This window comes from Desmodus rotundus, chromosome 11 (genome assembly GCF_022682495.2).
Source record: "Desmodus rotundus isolate HL8 chromosome 11, HLdesRot8A.1, whole genome shotgun sequence".
In the NCBI taxonomy this organism is placed as follows: domain Eukaryota; kingdom Metazoa; phylum Chordata; class Mammalia; order Chiroptera; family Phyllostomidae; genus Desmodus; species Desmodus rotundus.
The window spans coordinates 71,608,801-71,632,477 of NC_071397.1; the positions used below are offsets into that span (position 1 = coordinate 71,608,801).

Genomic DNA, 23,677 nt, shown 5'->3' on the forward strand with positions numbered 1-23,677 from the left:
TTTGGTTGTTAATGTCATCTCCATACACTTCTTCCAATTTCTGCCTTTTAAATTCTACTTTCAGTTTAAGTTGTGAAAATATCTTCAGTAAGATAGTTGATTCCTCAGAATCTTAATATCCTCATTAATAGTGTCTCAGCCCAGGGAGTTGTGAGGACTAAATAATTTCATGTGGTCTTTAAATCATAGCACCATGTGTAGCATATTATAGGCAATCAATACAAGCTAGTCTCCTTCCTTATTTTCCTACCAAGATTAACTAGCTTTTGTGCCTTGCCAAGCCAGAATGGACAGAGTGTATACCAAAGGGATAACTCAACTTCTCAGATAGTTTCCCCAGATTACCTAACATTTCCTGGTCTACACCCTTGGGAATGATAGCATATTGTTATACAACATGGAAGCTTGTTTTCTGGGCTCCTTGAGACTTTTATGGGTGAAGTCCAGAGAGCATTGAATCTTCATTGCTCATCTAGAGATCTATTCAGCAGCAATTTCTGATCTTGGAGCTGTGTCTTTTCCTTAGGCAGACCTACAGTATTTATATGAAATCAATATTGTACAGAGGCAACAATAGTGATATATTCACTGTAAAGATCATAGCTTATACTAGGTTTGTTTCATCACAAGCCATGGGAAGACGTTTTGGGGAATCAAAACTATGGGAGATCAGGTGAGGATCTACCAAATATAATTAAGAATGAATGTTTATAGTAGAGAGTTTCAAGAAAGAGTGCCAGGGTCACATTTTTTTCTCAATAAAGGGATTCATCTGGATGCCGAATGGGCATTTAAATGCAACATGTCAGAAAGTGTAATGTGTATCACCCCATAAACTACAAACATCTTTAAATTTTGAAATATTTTGACCTACAAAAAGGTAAAGAGAATAATGTCACAACCCTGAACTTTCCACAGTCCTGTTTATTTCTTTATAAAGAAATAAAACATTAAATAGAATTGCTCCTGATTGCATTGCACCTCCCCTAAAAGATGGTTATAGTGAATGAATATCAGGGACCAATTAACAATCTGTGCTACATTATCTTCAATCTACTCACTGTTGCAAATTGCTCTTCAAAGTGGTTTTACCAATGACCCTTTTCTCCAGCTGTAGGAGAGTTGTTCCGCATCTTTGCTAGCATTTGTTTGTCACACTTTAATTTAGTTAACACGAAAGAAGTGAAATGTCTCACTATACTATTAATTTGCGTTTCCCTCATAACTACTGTAGTAAGGTTGAGAACTTTTGTATTTTGACCACCAAGACATCCTCTTATGTACAAAGTGCCTTTTCAAGCCTTTTGCCCACTTACCAGTTTGGTTATCCATCTATTCTTTATTGATTTGTAGGTGGCTTTCATGTATGTTTGGATACATATTCTTATGTGTGTAGCAGTTACCATCTCTTAGTCTGGCCTTACTCTTTCTTTTTTTTTGTGGTGTCCTTTAAAACCTCAGCATAGTTTTAAAATTTATTATAGTGTAGTCAAATTTAGAAAACTTGGCCCTAAGTGACTTGACTTTGTTGTTGATGCCTTCCTAGTAACAAGATTTTAAAGATTTTTTCTGTGTATTTTTCTTCTAAGTTTTAAAGTTTTGCCCCTCACACTTATGTTTTTAATCTCATTTTTGTGCATGGTAGAAATCTGGTCAGTGATAGGCTCTCCAGTGGGGGGAAATAGCCTTCATATGCAACACTTACTGCTTTCTATAGTATTTATTTGGCATTATACCCATGGCTGATTTCTATCTCCCAGTGGTTTGACAATATGCAAGTCTTGACTCTGTCAACCAATGGTTGTTGGTGCCATTTCAACACCAACAGAAATCCCCAATTTGGGGTGCAATGAAGAAGGAAACTTTATTCAGTACAAAACAGCTCAATTGTGACAGAGCACAGCTATGAAGAATGCACGGCTGTGGAATAGCTCAGCCGTGACAACAGCACTGCCATGAAAATAGCACAGCTATGAGGCAGCCCTGTGGCCAGGTCCCCCTGGGGCAAGGCCCCTCTCTGACTACACAGTTCTGCTCTGCTCCTTGCTGGCCCTATTTGCTCTGTGCCAGTCTGCATTGTGCTGTACTGGTCTGGTCTCCTTTGCTCTGGGCAGCCCCATACTGTGCCAGTTTTCTCTGGCCTGCACTGGTCTGCTCTGCTCTGCACCAGCGAGACACCTTGGTGTTTCAGCTCAGCCAGGGAAACACAGTCTTCAGTCTTCTGTGGACTAGGAAAGTGTTCTCTCACTGAAGAGATGCTGGCTTAAATAGACAGATGTCCCTGCCCCTGATCCCCGATAGGTCAGTCCCCATGCAGATGAGGCCTCCAAATCCTCACAGTTTGATTTGTCCAAAAGTCACTGTCCTGATTGGTCAGGAAACAGCTGTTCTGGTTGGTTGGTGAAGATATTGATGGAATACAGCTGTGCAGCTCCAATTGGATGGGGGAAAACCTCAGTTCCGTTGGCTGAAATAAAATTTCAGGAATTCCTTTATATGGACTGGCTCAAATGGCAGAAACAAAGTGCAAGCAGACAGGTCAGTGCGGCTTCTCCCTGAAGTGCAGAGTGAGGAGGCCCCAAACAAATACAAATGGAACATAAAATTAAGAGTATCGTAGGGAAATTCATGAGTAAGATCAAGACACAAATCAGAATAGACATACACAGAGGTGGGCTGAGAGAATTCTGAGTACTATAGGCAGGCTTAAGGTTTTCCTCAGAAAGCAGCCTGGGTTCATTCTCACAGGTGGGTAAACAGAGAATCGAAGCTCACGAGTGGAGCAAGTATCGCGCCACTCGTGGTCATTTCAGCCCAAGAAAAATGCAAAGCAAGGCTTTCAAGCTTATTCTGGCAATAGTAAAAAATTCAACAATGCATTCATAAAAGTCAATTTAAACCAATATAATCCCCAGGATGATTTAGGCACAAAATGTATCCTTATGAAACTAAATAAGTTACTTTGAAATGTAGACCTATCATTAAGTATTTTGATAACATCTACCTCAAACAATAATTTTGGTTTCAGAACTTACCCATAAAAAATAAAACCATAGCTTCAGTGTACAAGAAAATATTTAGTTTTATATTTTCTATGACAATCTATGCCTGGCTTTGAGTCAGAAGAAGGGTCAAAATATACCTTTGCTTAATAATACTTCCGAAATAACTGTGTGAACAGTGAAGAGTTCATACCTATTATCCCCAATTCTTAGATTATATTAAAGTACAAGTTTCAAAAAAATGAGGGTAGCCTGGGCTTCATATAGAATTCACATAGCATAGTTCATGACTGATGTTTTCCTCCAGGACAGTGTGAAAATGAAATGTCTTTTTAAAAGTTGGTTACAAACACCTCCTAATAATGCTCTACTCTTAATTATGGGTTTATTATTACAGAGGAATATGGAACCAACATTCTGGACTTCATCGCATTGTACCTCTTGAAGCTGCCCCACACTTACTCCCAGGCTACTCTAGTTTCTGCTCCTTAAAAACGAGCACTGTTGAAACTCTTCTCTTAGGTTACATTTTTCCCTTTTGTACAATCTCTGCTAATAGACTGGGAAGAAATCAATTCTGTATCTCATGCAAGTTCGACAACTTTTGGAAGCATATGGTATGCGCAGAGTTCCTGTTACAGATTGTCAGTGACTACTCATAGCACAATTTTCTCTGATACCTTGGCCGGTTGCTACTGTCATGCCCCTTTCTGTATTGTCTAGACAATTCCTTCTCTACCACTTATTCGTGGAGATGCCCGTGCCCAGAACTGAGTAGTCTGTAGCCTTTCGCCCTGTCCTGTAATTCCACAACCATATCCTTAAGGAAAGGGCTCAAAGTTCCCAGTTTAACCTAGAATTAGTGTCCTGGCACCAAGATTAGCTGAAATCAGATTTACTCTGGTCCCAAGTCCTTAATTCCTTTACACATATCTGCATAAACTTTAAAGTTAGTTTCTTAATGGACTATAGCTATGCAAATTGTGAGAATAGAACAGATTTTGAGGAAAATAATCAGGTCATATTTTGCTCTTGAATAGCAATTATGCTGCTTAGCTCCTCTGTCTTCAGTAGACCAACATTGAAATTAATGAAGGCTAAAACATCTTGGGCCTCCAAAATAAACTCTCTCAAAGGATTACAGAAATTTGTGCGTAGTTTATGTTGTACAATATAAGGAGAGAAAGGGCTTATGAAAAGTGTTTTATGGCTTTACTCCTAAAATAATTAAGTCCTAAGTGTAAACATGTAAAAATATTGTTCACCAGATGGTCTGTAAGAATAAGCCAGAAATAAATGAGAACCTAATAACCTATAGGGGTCAGTATACACTTAGAATTGGAAGAGCATATTCTGATTAAAGACAGGCTTTTGTCAGCGAAGACAGATTTTGGTATTTAAAAAAATTTAAAAAACAACATATAATGTTAAAGGCACAAACTCTGTCCTAAATTATTACCTTAATAATTAAAATAGCAACTGAACACTGTTCTTTCCACACAGATTTTCCTTCCCCCCCCCAAATCTGAGCCAATAATGCCCATGACAACCAGATGTGTTTATACCAGTGAAGTAGATAACTACAAAAGGATAATATTTATTTTAGGCAGAACATACATAAATTTAGAGAATTTAAATAAGGGCCCAAATAATTTTAGGACTGTATAAATGTAACTACTCCTTAACTGTTAAGGAGTTGAAATTACATTTGGCTCTTTGAAGGCAACCTCGAGGCTGATGTGGCCCCTGGTAAAAATGAGTTTGACACCCTTGATCTAAAATATCAAAATCTGGAAATCATGTTTACTTTTCCCTTATTAATTTGTTATTTTCTTCTTTCACATTTTTTACTGTTGTTCAAGTACAGTTGTCTCCATTCCCCCCCACTCCCCCCAGCCCACCCCAGCCATCCTCACGTCCCACCTTGATCCTACCCCGCTTTGGCCTGTCCTTGAGTCCTTACTACATGTTCCTAAAAACCCTTCCCCCCTTTCCCCATTATTGCCTCCCACTTCTCCTCTGATTACTGCCAGTTTGTTCTTAATTTCAATGTTTCTGGTTATATTTTGCTTGCTTGCTTGTTTTGTTGATTAGGTTCCATTTAAAAAATCAAGTATGTTAACAGTCCTAAATGAATAGCTGTTGCTAAACCTTATAATATTAACAAATGTAGAAAAAAGCAATCTATGACATTATCTACTGAGAAAATCAGGCTTCCCTTCCTACCTCCTACCCCATTCCCCGAATGCCAGTAAAATGGAAGGACTTTAGTTTAAAACATTATTAACTTGAACTCTAGCTCACAAAGCAAAATTTCATTTTCTATTTTGTTCTTCCTCAGTGGTAAAAGAGAGATAAGTGTGGTATATTGTGATGAAATATCTCAACAACCTTCACTTATCTCCTAAATAGGAACTTAAAACAGTCTACCTCTTTTATATTTGCATGGGTAGAACAAGTGACTTTCTTGGGGGGAAAAAAAACTTTAATCCATGGCTTATTTTAGAATTTAATTTAAAAAACCAGAAATATGAGTTGCCACTGATTGTCACTTTTAGAAAGGCAGAAATATGCAATGCCACAAATTTAACTAAGGAATACCTTGCAACCTTGAAGAATTTAAAAACTTTTCCTCTTAGTTTATTATCAAGCCAATTTAAAGGTTGCAGAAGTGTCCAACCCACGTCCCACGGGTGGCATGCAGCCCAGGATGGCTAGGAATGCGGCCCAACACAAAATCATAAATCTACTTAAAACATGATGAGATTTTTTTTTGTGATTACGTGTTGCAGTGTGTTTAACGTGTGGCCCAAGACAACTCTTCTTCTTCCAGTGTGGCCCAGAGATGCCAAAAGGTTGGACACCCCTGGCAGCATTCAGATTATCCTCTCTATTCCAGAAGTCTTGATGTAGAAAATTGGGATTAAAGAGATGTGGAGAAGGGAGCGAGTCTTGCGGAAAGTATGGTTGCTTTTGACAACAAAACCCATGAGGTGCTTTCAGTCATTGAGGAGAGAAGCAGAAAAATAGAATTGAAAGTATAAAGCTTGATTGGGAATATTATGTAAGTGAATAACAAAGCACTTCATCCACAGTGTGATTACCAATAACTGAATCACTATAGGTGCATTGCATCTGTCATGTGTTGTTCACAAAACTCAGGGGATTTTTAATTTGGTATTTACCTACAAGTAAAATAAGATTATTCAGGTGCATTTACTCCTCCCCAAAATGCCGTCAGCCAATGTTAGCTGCAGATGGATTGATTTTTGATTCTTTAAGAGCTTTTCAGTTCTTCAATAATACCCTCTTCAGTGAGCAATGGTAGTGCAACAATGTTATAAATTCTTTTGACTTTCACAGCTTGACCTTCCCTCTGTATTTAAACCAGAATGTAGGCTTCATAAAAAGCAGTTATTATAATGGCTGAGAGATTTCTGTAGGCATTATATATGCCAACCAATAAACTTGGTAGCTCTTATATAAATAAAATAAATGTTTTGTCTGAGAAAGTAGAACAGCTGACTATCATAAAAATCAGTTGTTGATTCTACATATATTAATATTTGAATTAGTGTTTCAATTTCAAATAAGAGTTTTATTCTATATAGAGGTTCAAATTTTACCTTAACTCTACACGTTAAAACACTTGCAACTTGGATCAGAATGTTTAAGGTTGAGAATCCTGACTTAATTTTTAAGGTTATTGATTATGCCCTGGGGTGAGGGAAAAATATGTGGAGTGCCAAATGCCAGGCATTTAAAAAAGACCATGTATACCATCTCTTTACAGTTGTAAGGGTTAGTTCTACCCCAGGCAGGGTAATGGAGTGCTCTAGGATATATGTGCACTTTGAAAATCTTACAATTTGACAGGAAACACGTTTTAAATTATAATTAGACTTGTTTTCTTCTTAACTCAAGTAATGCTTGAATTACTAGAGGTAATTTTTTGCCCATTTATGACTGATATTTTTGTAATATATATTTAATATGTGAGTATCAAATTAAGAGAGTTGACATTCCTGAATGATATTTTATTTCCAAAGTAAAAGCCAACAAGAGTATTTTAGTTGACTATTTATCCATTTTCTAAGTTAGTCTCTTGGTTTTATATTCAGTTTGGATGCACAGACATTTATTCCAGGTCGGAAAAAGTAATCACCTAGTTGCTTTTCCTCTACATGACTCCTCCTCTTCCTTCTCCTCCTCCTCCTCATCCTCATCATCAGTAATAATGATAATAATAATATATTAACCCAAAACTTGTTGAAGCCATTATAGTAAGTATTTACATGTATTAACTTGTTATTAATATTCCTATTTTATAGATGAAGAATCTGAAGTCTGGAGAAATCAAGTAACTTGCCAAAGGACACTCAGCCAGTAAGAGACAGAACCTCAGGTAGCCACCGATGACTACTGCCTATTAATAAAACCTAGGTTATGATTTTAAGAATTGGATCTTAAGTTTATCTGCTGTCATATGATTCAGTAGTGCTCAGTGACTATATTTTTATCAGAATTAATTATATTTATTATTATCATTGACATTCATGATTGTTAGTGACCTCTACTCACAGATATATTTTAATATGCCAAGAAGAGCGGGTGCTTAGGCCATTGAGGATATGGTTGAGACAATGTTGTGAATATTCAAAAACTATTTTTAAAATGTACCAGATTCTCAGAAGAATTACAAATGATTAAGAGATTGTCCCTACCTTCAAGGAGTTTACAGTTTTATAGTCATCTAGGATCGAAAGGTAAAAAGATGTAGTGTATATTACTAGGCCTACCTAAATTCTAAATATGTAAATATTGAAGATTTAAACAAATGATTATTAAGATGGCCAGTACCATTACTCACAATTTCTCTTTGACATCGCCTGCCCCCTGCCACTCAGAGTCCTGACACTCTCCCTCTATTAATCATTTTAATTCTTTAGAGGAATTGTGCTGTTTCCTGTCCAGGGCCTTAACTCACGCTAGTTCTCTCAGAAGCACACCTAATCCTCTTACGCAGTTTCACTGCCATCATCTAGCTTAGTGCCGGAACTGAGGAGGGGCGCAGTGAACAATGAATGAATGAATGAATGAATGAATTTGCTTGTGCCTTTCATGTTTTCTCCGTGATGTTCCTACAGCAAAATGTTCATACACATTCAAATAGCTTTTAATTATCAGTTTATGTATTTGTTAAAAGATATGTGGTTCTGCTTTAGAAGTCAGGGCCCATTTTATATCTTAGCTGAGAATCATTCCCATCAACTCCTGAATATGAACAACTGCAAAGAATAAATTTGATTTAATTTTTTTGAAAATACATTCTGTGAGGAATTGTTACAGCTAGAGGGATTATTTAGCTATGTTAAAGAAGGTGAATCCAGAAAAAAGGGGAGGCAAAGTAAAGGGATTTTTTTCAAATAGGTTGGATATTCTCCCTATTAGAGGTTTATAACACACGTTTCTTTTCAATGCTTTTGTGAAATCCTGCGATAAACCTGTTAAGCCAGTGTTTCTCAGATTTATATGACCTCAGGACTTTCTGTCTCCTGAAACAACACAAAACAATTAACATGTTTCTTGAGATAGGCCAATAATGCCATGAATTTCCCTCTCAGGATTGCTTTCCCAGTGTCCCATAGATTTTGGGTTGTTGTGTCCTCATGTACATTTGTTTTAAGGTATCTTTTGATTTCTTCTTTGATCTCATTGTTATTGCTGCTCTGATAGGGTGTTTTTTCTACCTTGTCTTGCAAATTGCTGATTGGATCTTCTGCTTCTTCCAACCTACTGTTTATTCACTCCAATCAATTCTTCTTTTCAGGCGTATTCTTCATTTTTGACTAGTCCTTTTTTTGTAGTTTCTGTGTCCTTTCTCAGGCAGTTGAGCATCCTTGTAACCATTACTTTGTACTCTGTATCTGATAAATTGCTTGCCTCCATTTCATTTCGCCCTTTTTCTGGAGGTTTCTCCTGTTCTTTCATTTGGGGCATGTTTCTTTTCCCTCCCCATTTTGGCTGCCTCTTTATGTTCGTTTCTATGCATTAGACAGGTTTGCTGTGACTCCCTGTCTTGGTGGAGTGACCTTATGTAGTAGGCTCCTGTGGGGTCCAGTGGTGCAGTGTTCTTACTCACCTGAGCTGGGTGCCCCAGGACTGTCCTTTGTGTATGTTATATGGGCCGTCCTGTTGTAGTTGAGGTTTGATTGCTACTGGCCCATTTGTGCATGGGGTTGACCCTCAGGCTAGCTGACTATGAGGCCCAACCCTGAGCACAGTGTGTAAGCTGTTGTGAAGGTGCTGACCACACGAAGCATGAGACCTCCCTTTGGATATGCCACTTGTGAGACCAATTGGATCCTGCTCTGATGTTGTTTGAAGCTGGACACTAGGTGTGTTGGTTCTGGGCCTCTTGGTAGAGACCCTTGTGCAGTCCAGTGTCAGATGCTACCCGTGTTTGGCCCCGAGCACCCTGTTTGGAGCAGCATTCATGTGGTTTTTTCTGTAAATCCTTGGCTTATGCACATTTCTAATAGATTTTGTTATATATATTTTGATGCCAAGCTTTTCAGCACATAAATGTTCATTGTGCTATAACTTTGATATTGATAGTACCTCATAAAGAGCATCTTTTGCCTGAGGTTCTACGTTGTCATCACCAACGCTGTCATCATATCTGTTACAGAGGTTTCTGAAGCGCTTCTCCTCCATCTTTCGATCCTGACAGTGCATCAGGGTCAATTGTGCTGCACAGACTGCAACCTTAAAAGCTCGTGCACGTGGCTTGTGCAAATTATGCTCCCTTCCACTTTCAGACAGACTTTTCTGTTTCCTAAAGAATCAGAAGTTTGAATTAGCAATTTTTCTGATTTTCTTAAGTTAGCCTGAATAAATTGGTAAAGCCCCAATCCTGTATACATCCAATTATTTACCTATTCCCTAACTACACCTGCAGACTCATTCTCATGTTTGTAGCTACAAAATTTTCAAAATTACCTTTAAATTCTACAGTTTTTCCACTTTCCTGAGTTCCTTCCAAATATCCTGTTAATAATAGTTGTTTTAATGTCCTTCTCTCATAATTTCATCTTTTCTATCATTTCTGAATCTCTTCCTTTTGACTTATTTTTATCTTGGTATGGGCCACATTTTCTTGCTTCTTCACATGTTTAATTCTGTAGATTTGATTCTGCTATTATACGTTACGTTAATCACTGTGTAGACATTTTCCTTCCCAGCAAGGGTATCGTATCTGGGACATAAAGTCGTTTATGAGTCAGACTGAGACTTCTGAGACTTTTTCCAGCAGTGAAAAGGGGGGGTCTTGAGTGGCCTCTATGCTCAGGCTAGATTAGCCCCACAACTGTGACGTCACACTGTATGCCTTGGTATTCAATAAGGTCTCTTTACTCTGGATAGTAGAAACTTGAAATCTGTCAGCCCTGCATGGACGCAGGGAATTGTTTAGCTTACTGATGACCAGTTGTTTTTCGCCTCATAGATTACCTTATTTCATGTGTAACTGAGCTGATTCAGCACAAACAACCCCAATTCTGGTATCAATCTTCACAACCGGAGAGACCATCATGTTATGTATGTGTCTCCTCATCCATCTTTGGTATGAAAAAGGCCACCAGGGGAATAGTCAGGGTGATTGTAAAGCAGGCCTCAATTGTCGCCCTTCTAACAGGGATCATAGCCCTCCTGTTAACCAATGTTTAAAGACATTCAAATATTTTAACCAGTTTCCTCTTTGTTTATTGTGGGAGGGCAAGTCCACTATAATTTCTCTGTTATAGGCAGAAGTGGAAGTTCTTACTTTTTATTTTTTAAATTTTTTATTATTGATTTTAGAGAGAGAGTAAGGGAGAGAGAGGCAGAGATAGGGACAGAGACAAAGACACTGATTTGTTGTTCCACTCATGAATGCATTCATTGGTTGATTCTTCTATGTACTCCGACCAGGGGTCGAACCCACAACCTTGGTGTATCAGGACAATGCTCTAACTAACTGAGGCTACTGGCCAGGGCCACCTATTTAGTTTTTAAATATCCACCATCAATACCAATTTATGATCTAAATACTGTGTAAAAATAAGTAAAAAAATGGTTTTCTCTATTCTTTCCAATTACAATGCATTTTAATTTTAGAGCATAAGAGATTTTATGTACTCTTACTGTAGAATTTTTATACTTGTGTTTTCAAATGCTGGGAGAACAACCACTATATTTTAAGGTGACTTTATTTTTATTTTGAATACTCAGGTAACAAGAACAATTTACAACCATAAAACCAACTCAGGAACACTTTACCTGATCTTATTAAGATAATGTCTGACTCCTGCTTCCTTTCTCATATGTCTACCACCTCTTACTGTTTTTCAATTCATTTACCTTAAAAATTTGTCTCAGTCATAATGTATGACCCTTAAACTTTATAGTGCTTACCTCTTATCTTCTCTACATCTACTTTCTGCTTCTCAATTCTTGTCTCTCTATCAACCATCTTCTCTATTCTCTTTTTATGCTTGTCATATCTTGTGTTTTGTAACCTTCTGCCCACTCACCTCCTCTGCCCTTAGTTTGCAACAACCTTTGTTCCTCACAACAAAAGAACGATGAATGATTTTGTTTTAATATCTTCTAAATGAAATGTCATGCAATCATTTCACTGTATACTGTGAACTTAAAATAGCATGGAGACTGACCATGTTATAATGTCTAACTTCATCTACAAATTATTCTGACATTATGCTTATATCTATGTAAAAATGGCCACAAACAGGAAAAAAAATAAAGGAGAGGTAGTATTTTACCTCTCCTTTGTCTTTGGTATATTTAGATGAAACTGTGGTTCATCTGACTTTTTAAAAATTTTTACTCTGTTCTTGAAATATTCTTTATTGGGCATATATTATTTTTAAAAAACACTATAAAATGATGTGTTGAGTGCTAAATATGTGCAAAATCAGAACTAGGTACTGTGGCGATAACAAGATAAGTGAGAGAAAAGGCCTTTCTTAAAGAGTGTGTGGTAGCAGGGAGATGAGGCTCACACAATGCATCGTGGGCGCAGTGAGTGCTACAGGAGGGCTTGGAATAGGTGCTGTGCGATGCAGGGACAGAAAGGGCTATGTCTGCTGCCTTGCATTCTTTTTTATTTACTTTCCATTCATGAAGGTCGGCTTCATACCAGTCAATAACAAAGCTAAATCCATAAAATCGGTCTGTGTACACCTTTAGACCATTTTATTTACCATTCATATTTTAGAGAATAAGAAACTTGTCGCCAGTGTTTTATTGACTCTCTTTTATCCCACACTTGGAAATATGTAGTAAAGGAAGACAAAGGTAATTTAATTTCAACAGACCTGTCTTGACATGACTCTAATTAATTAGAAAACACACCTGGGAATTATCATAGCTTAAAGAGAACTCTCAACTAATTTCCTGATCAAAAATAAATTCACAGTGAATTTTAAACATGAAAATAACCTTTTATATGGTAAGGACTTCAAAACCTTCAATAATTTACACAATGGCTTATTGACTTTCAGTAGCTGAACTCTTGACTTCCTGAGCGTTTCTGAAGCATTACAAAAATACACCTTTTAACAAATGTGAAATCTCATCCTGTTCCTTTCAGAGTGGTCATCTGGCATCAGTATGGAAAGCATACATAGAGAATAATAGGAGAAAGGACATCAAATATTTATAGTATTTATCATTTCACTTCAATCTACAATATAGTTTTGTGATAGTTACACAGGTCACATGTACATACTATTCAAAGTGTTTCAATAATAAGATGGCAGGACAAATACAAAATAGAGTTAAGCATTTTATTTTATTCAGTTTTCATCCTTTATTTTATGTTATAAAAGAGACAAATATGGCAGGTTCACAATAACTAAGTTGGCAGAAAAATGGAGGTTAGTAGTTACAGTTTAAATTACTTTATTCAGAATATATTGAGTACAATTAACAATATTAACATTTAAAAATTACAAAAGAGAAGAACACAAGCATGTTTTCATTATGCTTTGAATTCATTCACATGGAAATTCTAAGAAGTTTACTTAAAGAGAAGAAAGAAATACTTTCTTTGGTAACTATACATAAGAGTTCTGTCCAGAAGGTATCCATCCATGTACTATGAGAAATAGAAACATTTATTAAAGAAGCTACAAGATACAAGAAATATTGTACATAGGACAGTAATGCCTCGGTCCCCTCAAAGTAGGCACCTTGGGACCTCACACAGTTCTCCCAATCACCATCACCTGCCCCATTGAATTTTCCTGAATCTCATCAATGTCTGAAATCTCTTCCCTTTCAAAGGCGATTTTAGTTTTGGGAAAAGCCAGAAGTTGCCGAGCACCAAATCTGGGCTGTTGTGGGGGGGGTGAGTCATCTGGGTGATTTGATGTTTCACCAAAAAACTGCAAGAGACGTGATGAATGAGTGGGTGCGCTGTTGTGATGAAGCTGCTAGTCACCGGTTGCCCATAGCTGCAGCCTTCTGAGTCATCTGAATAGTTTCCGCGGAGGAATGTTCAAGCTTAACCAAAATTTGATGCAAATTCGTTGCTCTACTCACTCAGTCATTTTGAATGCAACAGCCACACAGCACACATGCTCACCCAACGGTGTCTATTGTCCCCCCTGTCAGTGAAGTTGTCATTGTTTACACATGTGCATTCCAGTCCACTCTCCATGGCTGCCAGGTTACATCAATGTCAAACAAACCATTCTCGTTATATTAACAATGGTTGGACTTTTTCAAGACAGACCTTGTGTATCTGTACTGATCAATAGTTAATAATGAATTTTTAAAGGGACATTTACATGACAAAGATGTCTCAATGTTCTATACACAGGTCTATTTCAACAGTATTGTGAGATTCTGGCAACCTACAGCAGTGGCTTTTCAACTTTCTCAGCTACAACCTTATAGGAAAAAGTACACTGTAAATGCACAGTACTTGAAGTAAGACAGGAAGGTCATTTATTTTATTCCCTCCTCTTGTGACTGAATTATGTGTTAGCCATCCACACAGCTGTGAAGCTTTTCAATTCTTAAAGCTACTATAATTTAGCTCATGTATAAAATGACACTAATAAGATTTACCTCATTAAGATTACGATTAAATCAAAGGATGTAGATAAAAGACCTAGAATGCTGTCTTATACATATGAGAAAATACAAAGAAAAAAATTGCAGCTATACTACTATTATTAATAAGTTGATACAGTAACCTCTTTTAAACTGTAAAAATATTTTCAAGAAACTTTCTTCTATACTGCTTTTAGACAATTGAATCCCCCATGCTACAATTAATACTCTACATCTATCACTTAATGGCAGTGTCCTCTGATTTGTTTGTTTCACTTTTCTTTCACCAACCTCCTGTCAGTTTCTAACCTTGTGAGCTCTCTGAGAGTAGGAATCCAGTCTTCAGTTTTTTTCCCAGTTCAAGGCAGTGAGCCAGGCACACATATATAACTAGTATATTTTTTCATTCCTTTTCAAATTAATTTTATTTTTGGAAAACTAATACATACACATAGTTTATAAGTCAAATATGTATACAACAAAATAGAGTAATTTCTGCCAGACTCCTCCAATTCCTTTCCCCAGAACCAATCATTTTTGACTTTAGACATTTCTTCACAGGTGTCCATACTTCACAATATTATGTATATACTTCTGTATCTTTACTTTTCAATTTTAAATGTTATCTATTGACTTTCTAATATGGTGGTTAGGATTTAGCTCCTTAAATCTTCCATCTCTGCTTCCTCTTCTCATTCAACAATCATGTTGCATTAAAAGTTGCCAGAAGGAAGAGGAAAAGCAAGAAATTGAAATCTTATTTGAAAAATAATGAAAGAAAACATCCTTAATTTGCCAAAGGGAATACACATAGAAGCCCAGGAAGCACAGAGAGTCCCACACAAGTTGGATCCAAACAGGTCCACACCAAACCAGATCATAATTAAAATGCCAAAGGTTAAAGTTAAAGAGAGAATCTTAAAAGCATCAAGAGAAAGGCAGAGAGTTACCTACAAAGGAATTCCCATAAGACTATCAGCTGATTTCTCAGAAGAAACCTGAGAAACTGGCAAGGAGTATTCAAAGCAATGAAAAGGAAGGACCTACAACCAAGATTACTCTATCCAGAAAAGCTATCATTTAGAATTGAAAGATAGATAAAATGCTTCTAATATGAAGTAAGGCCAAAGGAGTTCATCATCACCAAGCCATTAGTATTTGAAATGTTAAAGGGGCTTATTTAAGAAAGAGAAGAAGATCAAAACTATGAACATTGAAATAACAAACTCAAAACTATCAACAACTGAATCTAAAAAACAGAAACTAAGCAAACAACTAGAACAGGAATAGAATCATAGATATGGAGATCATTTGGAGGGTTATCAGCTGGGCGGGGGAAGGGGGAGAATGGGGGAAAAGGTATAGGTATTTAGAAGCATAATTGGTAGATACAGAATAGATAGGGGCATGTTAAGAAGAGTTTAGGCAACGGAGAAGCCAAAGAACTTATTATTTACTTTTTACCATTTTCTTTTTTCTTTTCTATCCTTTTATTTTCTTCCTTTCTTTATTCTTTTGCTATCACTTGGTAGGCACTGGAAACTCATGTCTTTCAGTGATGAGAAATTAAATTATTTATTAATGACTACTTGATAACTGTTTTATCTATTTCTTGTTTGAAACTTCTATGATTCAAATAGTGTACCTACTGCTGGATTGTCTTCTTATTTTCTTATATTTTTTCTTATTTCCCATCTCTTTGTACTCTCATTTCTGGATGATTTCCTTGACATTACCTTTCATCATTACTACTGAATTTTTCATTTTTGCCATCATGCTTTTTATCATGTTCTTTTTTTTTTTGTCTCCCAAATGTCCTCTTTTTTAACATTTAGTTAATTGATTATACAGTTGTCCCATTTTTTTCCCCTTTATCCCCCTCCTCCCTGCACTCCCACCCCTCTAGCATTCCCCCTCCCCCCTTAGTTCATGTCCATGGGTTGTACATATAAGTTCTTTGGCTTCTCCATTTCCTATACTATTCTTAACGTCCCCTTTCTATTTTGTGCCTACTGTGTATTCTTCTTATTCCCTGTTCCTTTTCCCCCATTCTCCCCTCTTCCCATCCCTGCTGATAACCCTCCATATGATCTCCATTTCTGTGATTCTGTTCCTGGTCTAGTTGTTCGCGTAGTTTTTGTTTTTGTTTTTTAGGTTTAGTTGTTGATAGTTGTGAGTTTGTTGTCATTTTACTGTTCAGAGTTTTGATCTTCTTCTTCTTCTTAGATAAGTCTCTTTCACATTTCATATAATAAGGGCTTGGTGATGATGAACTCCTTTAACTTGACCTTATCTGGGAAGCACTTTACCTGCCCTTCCAATTCTAAATGATAGCTTTGCTGGAAAGATTAATCTTGGATGTAGGTCCTTGCCTTTCATGACTTTGAATACTTCTTTCCAGTCCTTTCTTGCCTGCAAGGTTTCTTTTGAGAATGTTCCCTTATATCTCTTACTGCTTTGAGAATAGTTGAACATTCTTCTCCTTATAAGGTAGTGGCCACTCCTTATCTCTGTTACTTCTAAATCCTCTAGAGTCCTTTTTACTTTTTACTAGCTATTCCCTAGTTACTGCAATCCATTGTTACAGTTAGTAATTCTTTATATTAAACTATCCCTGTTCAAATTACTGTGATTCAGACCTGACTGCTCCAGTCCCTTTGAGCCTGTACTTCAAACCCAAGGAGGCTGGCAGTCACCCACAGCATAACAGCAGTGCTCTTCTCTATCTGCCCCTGACTGCCTATCCATTTATTTCTATGCTGTCCTGACTGCTGTGAACTCTGCTGTCCATCTCCAAACACTCATTTCTTGTCCAAGGGCACTACATTATCTGTAGTTTTCAGGGTTTGCGAAGCGGATTGATACTCCTGGGCCTTAAATGCATGCAGTTTCCTCACTCCAGAAATAGCTTCGCTCATCATCATAGTCATCTCTCAGCATTGCTCAGTGCCACCACTCCTGAAAAGTCTTCCTTGACCCATTCTCTCTCTTGAAATTAGTTGTTTTTACCTATTGCTCCTTTATAGCACAAGCCATTCACAGGTCTGTCTCCCTGAATTAACGGTAAACCCATTAATCTTCTTTCTATTACCAGACTTAGCACATTGCCCTTTGGTCGTATATTAAGAACTCAGTAACCTTTGTGAAATGAATGAATGTGTTTAATTTTTCAGGAATCTAATTTACAGTTTCTTCCACAGAGAATTGAACTGTGAATATAAAGCAAAATCAAGTTGAGATTTTAGGGGAGGGGAAAGTTAAATGGCAGGATGGCACTCCCTGGATGTGTAGCCTTATTCCCACCACTGTGTCCAGTTACACCCGCACTGCTACGCTGCTTCAAAGCAACTGGCCCACTGGAGGTGGGAGTTCTTCACAACTCACAAGATTAGGGCAAAGTGATGCTTCCAATGCAGTTAGAGTAAACTGACACTTCTAATTCAGGTAAAACAAATTGTCAGTGTATTGCAGTATTCTGGTGAACTTTTACATGTATAGTAGGTTAACAGGAGTAATGGAGATTCTATAGTTCTCAAAAACATTTCTGAATTTATCATGTCATAGATTCTTTATATTTACCAACTGAAAATTCAATAATACTATCTTGGGATATACTTGGGCTGGAATTTTACCTAGACATGAGGACTGCTACGCTAAACTACTATGAATACAAGCTACTCGATTCTTTTGGATGGAAGTAAGATATTAGCTACAATAATTTCAGAAAAAATTAACTCCAGCTATGAAGTAAAGATTCCAAAATTTCCAGGTACTGTCTCAATGATCTTTGAAATTTAGATATTTACATTTGCATTAATTTTGTTAAAACATATTTTGTTCAAACCTATTTTGTTCAAACATAGTTCAGGTTGATAAAGATATAAGGTTAAATAAATCTCAGAGTACATGAGTTATCTTGGGAATGACTCACTAAATGCACTGATATGTTTATTAAGCACACAAAATACTCTTAATACTTACATTTGAATAGTGTTTGTACTCACTTAAAACACTGACATTTTCAAGAAATCTGTAAGATAGGTGAGGATTATTGTCTTTATTTTACAGTGGAAAGATAACTTAGCAGTAAAAGGGTTATCTATTAGAGGTCACATAGTCAGTATATTGGAAAATAGGACTTTAATCAAGGGCTCTGTCTACTATTCTAGGATAAGTACATAACTTTGACAGAGTAAAGTATATAAAGAAGATCAACATTGTAATTAACTGGTCAATTCTTTGTCTTTCTTATATAAAGATTCATGCAAGGCTGGACCATGCCCCCCCAAATTCAATGAATTAACCACTAAATACCAGACCTTTCTAAGTGACCTCTAAACAAATTAATTCAAAGGAACGTTCTGTTAGTGACTTGTGATAACTGCTTACATAGCTGGTTTGGAAAAATAAGTTTCCTCTTAAAGATTAAACTAAATCAACAGCAAATTGCAGGTGAACAGATGGAATGTTATAGTGGATGATCTGGACAAACTAGAAGGTAATAAATCCATCAACTCATTTATTGAGAAAATATTCATTATGTTTCTCCTATGGTCTATTCACTGAGAGGCATGTATAGATAGGAAAATAACAATTTCTTGTGGTGTGATAACAATTATGAATCAAATGCTGGAGGGGAACTCAGGGATGAGATCAATTCACTTGTTTGGGGAATCAGGGAAGTCAGAAAAGAAGTGATGTTTGAGTTGAGTCTTGAGGATGAGTTGATCAATTCAGAATAAGAGGAGGGAGGTCATTCTTAGGAGGACCAGTGTGTGCAAAACTGGAAGCTGTTAAAACATACAATGTAGTCTAGGAAAGGTGAGGAATTCCACATGGCTTTAGAATAGGCTGTTTAGGGACCTGAGGCTGGAAGGAAAGTTGGAGTCATATTTAAAAGAGCCTTTTGGTTATGAGTTGTTTGTTTTTGCAAACAGCAGTGAGCCATTGGAACCTGATAGATTGTGGCAGAAGTAATAGATAAAACTCAGCATTTAGGTTGAGAGGGGAGGAGATAACCATGTGCTAAACTGAGGAAGATAAGATAAAGGGCCTGCAGAATTATTCCTGAGTGTGACATTCTCCTTTTGGTGGGGGGGTTGGAGTATGGAGTGGGGAAAAGTTTCATATATTAATTTTATGGTTTTCTACCCTGCAGGCCCCTTTTTCCTTTCAAATTACCAGGAAGACTTCAGCCTCTAATCCCATTTCTTATCTTAGCATTCTGCTTTCTTTCAGAGCATCACTCATAACTTGTTTGAAGATCCTGTTCACTGTCATTTGGCTCTCCCTCATTAGTGTTGATACCGTTGAGGAGGGTAGTCTCATCATAACATGCAAAAGAAAACCTCACACCTTGGAAATGTAAGGAAGTGTATAACACAGAAGTATCACACAAAAGTTTAGGGGCTTTCCCCCTTGGTGAAATTTTTAGAGGTCTCGTTGTCTGGGGCATGTTGACATACCTTTTTAAAAATGAAGGACAGATTACTGCATCTCACTTCGTCTTTCTCCTAGAAAGAGGCAAACAGCTGTGGGCCTCTTTGATTTTCAGAGACAACATATATCTCATTTGGACTTACTATTCTAACTCATTTTCCCAGTGTCTCCAAAGGCTGCCAGTTTTGAGTGGGACCAGAGAAAGAGAAGGCTCTATATTAGGTCCCAGCTTCCACATGAGCTGTTCCACAACTTAAGCCATATGACTGAGCAGATCTGATGGTTCTTGAAGTGGCAGAGGTAGATAGGGATGCTGTATGGAACCTTTGACAGGTCCCTACACAAAATCCTACATGGGAACTTCAACAATTTGGGAGCAAAGGTTTGCCTTATTTACAGAAACTCTCCTCCTTTTGAAAAGCAGCTTTTGGCTTGGTGTTAGACAAGCTACAAATAACTGGAAGCTTGATCATGGGCCTCTAAGTTACCAAATCACCTGACTGTCCATCATGAACCAAGTATTTGGCATCAAGCCAAAATGTTGTGCATGTACAGTAGCACTTTATTTTTTTAAAGATTTTATTTATTTATTTTTAGAGAGAGGGAAAAGGAGGGAGAAAGGGAGGGAGAGAAACGTCAAAGTGTGGTTGCCTCTTGTGCTCCCCCTACTGAGGACCTGGCCCACAACCCATGCATGTGCCCTGATAATTGAACCAGTGACACTTTGGTTCACAGGCTGGCACTCAATCCACTGAGCCACACCAGGCAGGGCTACAGTAGCACTTTATCATCAAATAAAAGTAATATGTACAAGATTAGGTTCAAGCAGGTCCTGAAGGCACAAACTAGTGTATGAGCAAATGTCACAGATGCTCATGGCCCACATTTCTACCTAAGTTGTTTCCTCTATCTGACCCTGTGCCTATGGCCTCATGGGGAGCTCCCTATGACCAACAGACTGAGGAAAAACAGGACTTGGGCTATGGTTTAGAGGTGGTTCTGACCACTATGTTGCCACCACTCTGATGTGGAAAGCTGCAGGACTATAGCTCCACTCAGGGGTAGACCCAAGGGACAGTGGTAAAGGAAATCCTTCCAGTGGGGAGAACTCGCAGCAGTACATGTGGCTGTTCCTTTTTGTCTGGAAGAAGAGATGGCTAGGGACATGGATCTACCCGGATCCAATGCAGAGCTTAATGTTTGGATGAGCAGTCAGAGAGTTGGAAGGAACACACTCAGAAAGCAGGTCACAAAACACTCAGGGGAAGAGAGATGAGGTAGGCCACTCTGACTGTGTAGAGTATGAAGAGATTTATGACCTACGTTAATGCTCACCAAAAAGTGGCATCAACAAAGGAAGATTTTAATAAGTAAAAAGTTGCTTTTCCGTGGATATGTCACAATCATCCCCAGCTACTGCTGTCTAGCTAAATGAACACAGAGAGTGGCCATAGAAGCTAGGATGACGGTTTTTAATGTGCTCAGCAACACAAGGTTGATCAACCTGCCGAGAGACAAAATCTGAGACACTAATCTGGCACCATTCCCCTGGTAGTCTTGGCAGCCACCTGCTGGCAGGATGATTACATCCAACCTTTTCCATCTTGGTCCTTTATTTTCACTGGAATAGACTTTTCTCTGGATATGGATTTGCCTTCTTTATCTACAATACTTCTGGCAAAACCATCATTCATGGACTTACGGAATGCCTACTCAACATCATAGCATTCCACAGAGCATTGCTTCTGACCGATGAATTATTTTACAACAAATGAAGTGTGCCAATGGGCTAATGTTCATAGACTTCACTGATCTTAATATGTTATCTATCACCGTGAAGCAGCTGTCCTGATAGAACAATGGAATGTCCTTTTAAGAACTCAGATGCGGTGCCAGCTGGACAGCAACACCTTTGGGGGCTGCAGTAATGTCCTTCAGGATTAGGTATATCACCTGAATCTGAGACCAACGTACGGTGCAGTTTCTCCCACAGCTGGGATTCAAGGTGTAGAAGCAGGAGGGGCCTTTTATCAACACCTTTTGCTTCTTATTTCTGCAGCTTCTTATTTCTGCTGCTTTTCAGGTTTCATTTCCCAAGGAACAAATATTTCCACTGGGGGATACAGTAATGGTTTAACTAAACTGGTATTTGAGACTGACAACTGGACACTGTGGGCTCCTTCTGCCACCAAAGCAATTGTCACAAAAGATGGGGAAAGTTATTGGGAGAGTTTATAATATAGTAGGCTTCAGTTATGCTTGTATTTATTTTTAAGCTGTATTGGAGCTCTGTGTAGTTGTATTGTTCCATATGCTTTTTGTATGTCAGAAATATAAAAATAATTACCTAAACCATATAAAATAAAACAAAATATTTGTAAAGAAAATTCACCTAATATTTATAAGAAATATTTATCTAATATTTAAATTTTAAAAACTTTACAAGTACAAAAGAGAAATAAAAAGTTAGATAAAATTGACTCTTTTTTTTTGAATCCTCACCCAAGGATATGATTTTTGATTTTAGAGAGAGGGAGGAAGTGGTGGAGGGGGAGAGAGAGAAACATCGATATGAGAGAAACACCGATCAGTTGCCTCCCTTATGCTCCCTGATCAGGGATCAAACTCACATCCTTGGTATGTGTCTTGTGTGGGAATCGAGCCCACAACCTTTTGGTGTACAGGATGAAGCTCCAACCAACTGAGCCACCTGGCTTGGGTTAGAATTGACCCTCAAAAATGTAAAGTTTCGGTGTGGAAGTGCTGTGGCTGAAGAGGAGACCCAGAGCAGGAGAGTGCCGACTGCAGCCACCGCCATGCGATCATCCCCACTGCGCGTGGTGGTGTCTGCTAGAGCAACCAGACCTATGCATGAGGTGCACAACGTCCTCAGCAAAGGGGAACTCAGTGTCTGGTCCTTGGGAACAGGGACCCACATGAAGCTTCCAGGGCCAATGTTTGTGATTTCAAACCCACATATGATCAGATTACAATGGTCTCCTTAGGAAAGACAAAGAATTCTACACGCAGAATGACATTTTGCACATGTCAGACAGAAATAAGTGAATCAAGTCTGGCCAGAAAGTTTCCAGAACTGGAAGGACCTGTTCAACCTGATCCTCACCTGCGAAATGACAGTGTAGGACCAGGTGGTGGACGACCTGAGTTCCAGAGAGCAGGAGACCTATCAACTGGTCTTCGTGATCCATGTGGACATCCAAGACAACCAGGTAGAATGCCTGGGGGTGTTCCTCATCCATTAGCCCTGCCAGTGCATTCAGCACACAGCAGACAGGAAGACACGGAGAATGTTATTGATGATCTGCAGCGGTTAGAGAACAGCAGCCAGACCTTCCTGCACACCGTCTGCTTCTACTGAGTGGCCAGCCACTGCCTCCCAAAGTGGCCTTCTTGAGCTGCTTCCCATGGACAGCAGCAACACCCATACACTGTGCATAGAAGGTTAGAAGGTAGACAGAAGTGCAGATCCACAACGATCAAGTGCAACATTGATAATGAAGGTTTCTGTCTTTAACCAAAAAAGAAAAAACTTTTTATGGTATATTTTCCCCAGTATATCTGTGTATAAACACCTGAATAAAGCAATGAACTTTATCTATTATCAGAGAACTGTAATTGTCCAATAAAAAATGTAAAATTTTAAGATACTGTAATGGTGGAGACATGTCATTAAGGATTTGTCCAAACCCTTAGAATGGACAACACCAAGAGTGAATTCTAATATAAACTATGTTTTTTGGGTGGTAATGAAATGTCACTGCATGCTCATCAATTATACCAAATGTACCACTCTAGTGCGGGATGTTGATGATGGGAGAGATTATGCATGTGTGGGGAAAGAAGGTTTATAGGAAATCTTTGTACCTTTTGATCCGTTTTGCTTGAGAACTGCTCTAAAAAATAAAGTCTATTAAAATGTACAAAAGTCAAATTTTTACATGTAAAAAATTGAAACAAAATTGTCTACATTAGAATGCTACCACAAATAAGAAAAACATGATGTTCTTAGTGTATAGAAATCACACAATAGAAAAACACAAAGGCCCTAACAGAAGAATGGCAAAAGCGTATGAACACACAATTCCCCACCAGAA

The 23,677-nt window shown here is 37.9% G+C and overlaps 1 pseudogene; it reads left to right on the plus strand.

Moving 5' to 3' along the window:
* Window positions 1–22,324: 22,324 nt before the first annotated feature.
* LOC112296918 (RNA polymerase II subunit A C-terminal domain phosphatase SSU72 pseudogene) lies at window positions 22,325–23,021 on the plus strand (annotated as a pseudogene).
* The last annotated feature ends 656 nt before the right edge of the window (window positions 23,022–23,677 follow it).